Genomic DNA, 3364 nt, shown 5'->3' with positions numbered 1-3364 from the left:
ATGCATTGGGGCAACGATTTTGTTAGAAACATCTTCACCCTTAAATAAAGATTTTCTTAATTCCTTACCTGTGTGCTAATTAGATATCACCTTGTTTTCACATTAAACAGACTTCCACATGAGAAAGCAGCAAGGATGCAGTGGCGTTAATGTTTCCTGGTGTCAACCTGTATTATTTCAGTAGATATTGAAATGACGATGCATCTTGCTGCCTTTCCAATGAAGCAAGTTTAATTTAGTAATAGGTGAAAAACCATCCCTACAAAGGTGTTAATCAGATACTTGGCTTTGTGGACACTTTTCAGAGAACAAATTTGTTAGCATAAAAATAAAGCCAGAAAATGAAGAGCTGTTTAATCACTCAATTGGATTTTTTGCCAGCATATTTCTTTTTCTCTGCAACCCACTGCTAAATTGTGCTTCCTAGCTGTTTTTTTTATAAAATCACTTAATCAAATCTAACTCTGATTACATCAGAGAAGGCCAGGTACCCTACACCACAAGAGGGGGTTTGAAATTTTGACTTGTCTACTTAAAGATCACCAAAATCTGATAACAAGGTAAATTACGTCCCTGGGTGGGATTGAACCACCAACCTTTTGGATAATAACCGAGCACGCTAACTGATTGCGCCACAGAGACACTTTGCAAACGTACATTCTGACAAACGCTAATAAGCATTCATCTAGAACGTTTCCTAGAAAAACTTTAAAAAGTCAATAATCTGGAGAGTTTTTGTAAGATGTTTCTTCCATCAATCAACGAAGAACATTCAAGCTGATTTCTTGCAGCAGCTGGGCACTGTAACAGCTCCAGAGCTGCTCTGTAAGGCAACTAAAAGGGTGTGGGCCCTGCAGCACTACCTGTAGTTCGCATTGTGCGTTGGAAGGCACAAAGTAAGCAGACGGGAGAAGTCAGGATAGTGCGCAAGGGCATAGAAGGGAGCGGCTCAAGAAAAGAGAAGTGGAAACAGACAGCAAACTAGGCTGGAGAGAGACCTGAGACAAAGAGATCTGAATTATACGAGAGCCGACCAGGGGAAACACAAATTATGCAGTCGAGTTTCCCACATTTGGGGAAATAGCTGGAGCAGCACACACAGAGTGCAATGGGTGAGCCTTGCCCTGGGAGAAGCACCTTCATGATCATAGTATCTCACCTGGCAGGTAAGTAGGAGTTGGGCAAGAGCTGAGGAGGGTCGCTGCTCGGGCACCCCCCTGTCAAGTGAAGGAGATCCAACTGAGGCAGCACAAGAGAACTCTCGAAAGAAGAACAAGGCTAGAGGAAGATCTGAGACACAGAAATCTGGCTTTTACCAGAGCTGACCAGAGGAAAGCACAAACACAGTCCCCCACTACCACAAATAATGCAGTCGAGTTTCCCACATTTGGGGAAATCATAGGAGTCAGCATACCCAGAATGCAATGAATGAACCTCACCCTGGGAGAACAATCTTCATGACCATGGTATCTCCTATGCAAAATAAGTATGATTTGGGATAGAGCTGGGGAGGGCCGCTGCTCAGGCACATCTCTGTCAAGTAAAGGAGATTCAACTGAGGCAGCACAAGGGAACTCTCATCTGGGGACAACAACTGCTGGGAGAACACATATTTTCAGATGAACATGGGAGGGCAGAAGGCTGCCTAATACTGAAGCACCCCCAAACAACAAACCAAATGCAACAACTAGTACAAGCATTCCTGGGGGAAGGCCTACAGCAGATGGATTTGCATATGGTGATGTCATCCAAGCAGTGGGTCAAAGTTGGCTTCAACCCTCGTCTGCATATGAAAAGAAAAAAGGGATGTGCAGGGCATGGCGTCCTTTTGTGGCGCTTGGATGACCCCTAATTCACATTAAACATCTCCACCCTCCTTCGGTGTGGGTCTCATGTTGGCTATGCCCCAGCCCCTGAAGCATTCACGCTGATTTCTTACAGCAGCTGGGCACTGTAACAGCTCCAGAGCTGCTCTGTAAGGCAAGTAAAAGGGTGTGGGCCCTGCAGCACTACCTGTAGTTTGCATTGTGCATTGGAAGGCACAAAGTAAGCAGACGGGAGAAGTCAGGATAGTGCGCAAGGGCATAGAAGGGAGCGGCTCAAGAAAAGAGAAGTGGAAACAGACAGCAAACTAGGCTGGAGAGAGACCTGAGACAAAGAGATCTGAATTATACGAGAGCCGACCAGGGGAAACACAAATTATGCAGTCAAGTGTCCCACATTTGGGGAAATTGCAGGAGCAGCACACCCAGAGTGCAATGGGTGAGCCTTGCCCTGGGAGAAGCACCTTCATGATCATAGTATCTCACCTGGCAGGTAAGTAGGAGTTGGGCTAGAGCTGGGGAGGGTCGCTGCTCGGGCACCCCCCTGTCAAGTGAAGGAGATCCAACTGAGGCAGCACAAGGGAACTCTTGAAAGAGGAACAAGGCTAGAGGAAGATCTGAGACAAAGAAATCTGACTTTTACCAGAGCTGACCAGAGGAAAGCACAAACACAGTCCCCCTCTACCACAAATAATGCAGTCGAGTTTCCCACATTTGGGGAAATCACAGGGGTCAGCATACCCAGAATGCAATGAATGAACCTCACCCTGGGAGAACAATCTTCATGACCATGGTATCTCCTATGCAAAATAAGTATGATTTGGGATAGGGCTGGGGAGGGCCGCTGCTCAGGCACATCTCTGTCAAGTAAAGGAGATTCAACTGAGGCAGCACAAGGGAACTCTCATCTGGGGACAACAACTGCAGGGAGAACACATATTTTCAGATGAACATGGGAGGGCAGAAGGCTGCCTAATACTGAAGCACCCCCAAACAACAAACCAAATGCAACAACTAGTACAAGCATTCCTGGGGGAAGGCCTGCAGCAGATGGATTTGCATATGGTGATGTCATCCAAGCAGTGGGTCAAAGTTGGCTTCAACCCTCATCTGCATATGAAAAGAGAAAAGGGGCGTGCAGGGCATGGCGGCCTTTTGCGGCGCTTGGATGACCCCTAGTTCGCATTAAACACCTGCACCCTCATTCGGTGTGGGGCTCATGTTGGCTATGCCCCAGCCCCTGAAGCATTCAAGCTGATTTCTTGCAGCAGCTGGGCACTGTAACAGCTCCAGAGCTGCTCTGTAAGGCAAATAAAAGGGTGTGGGCCCTGCAGCACTACCTGTAGTTCGCATTGTGCGTTGGAAGGCACAAAGTAAGCAGACGGGAGAAGTCAGGATAGTGCGCAAGGGCATAGAAGGGAGCGGCTCAAGAAAAGGGAAGTGGAAACAGACAGCAAACTAGGCTGGAGAGAGACCTGAGACAAAGAGATCTGAATTATATGAGAGCCGACCAGGGGAAACACAAATTATGCAGTCAAGTA

The 3364-nt window shown here is 47.1% G+C and overlaps 4 non-coding genes across 4 annotated transcripts; all 4 read right to left on the bottom strand.

Annotated features, from left to right (window-relative positions):
- Positions 1–1011: 1011 nt before the first annotated feature.
- On the bottom strand, positions 1012–1174 carry LOC135037548 (U1 spliceosomal RNA). The gene has a single exon (XR_010232073.1). It is a non-coding gene; the product is annotated as a U1 spliceosomal RNA (small nuclear RNA).
- A 152-nt stretch (positions 1175–1326) lies between these two features.
- Positions 1327–1490, bottom strand: LOC135037528 (U1 spliceosomal RNA). The gene has a single exon (XR_010232055.1). It is a non-coding gene; the product is annotated as a U1 spliceosomal RNA (small nuclear RNA).
- A 671-nt stretch (positions 1491–2161) lies between these two features.
- LOC135037539 (U1 spliceosomal RNA) lies at positions 2162–2324 on the bottom strand. Its single transcript, XR_010232066.1, has one exon. It is a non-coding gene; the product is annotated as a U1 spliceosomal RNA (small nuclear RNA).
- Positions 2325–2476: 152 nt separating this feature from the next.
- LOC135037524 (U1 spliceosomal RNA) lies at positions 2477–2640 on the bottom strand. The gene has a single exon (XR_010232051.1). It is a non-coding gene; the product is annotated as a U1 spliceosomal RNA (small nuclear RNA).
- Between the last annotated feature and the right edge of the window lie 724 nt (positions 2641–3364).

This window comes from Pseudophryne corroboree, unplaced genomic scaffold (assembly GCF_028390025.1).
Source record: "Pseudophryne corroboree isolate aPseCor3 unplaced genomic scaffold, aPseCor3.hap2 scaffold_681, whole genome shotgun sequence".
NCBI lineage: Eukaryota > Metazoa > Chordata > Amphibia > Anura > Myobatrachidae > Pseudophryne > Pseudophryne corroboree.
The sequence above is the reverse complement of the archived record's forward strand: the minus strand, read 5'-3'. Positions and strand labels throughout refer to the sequence as shown.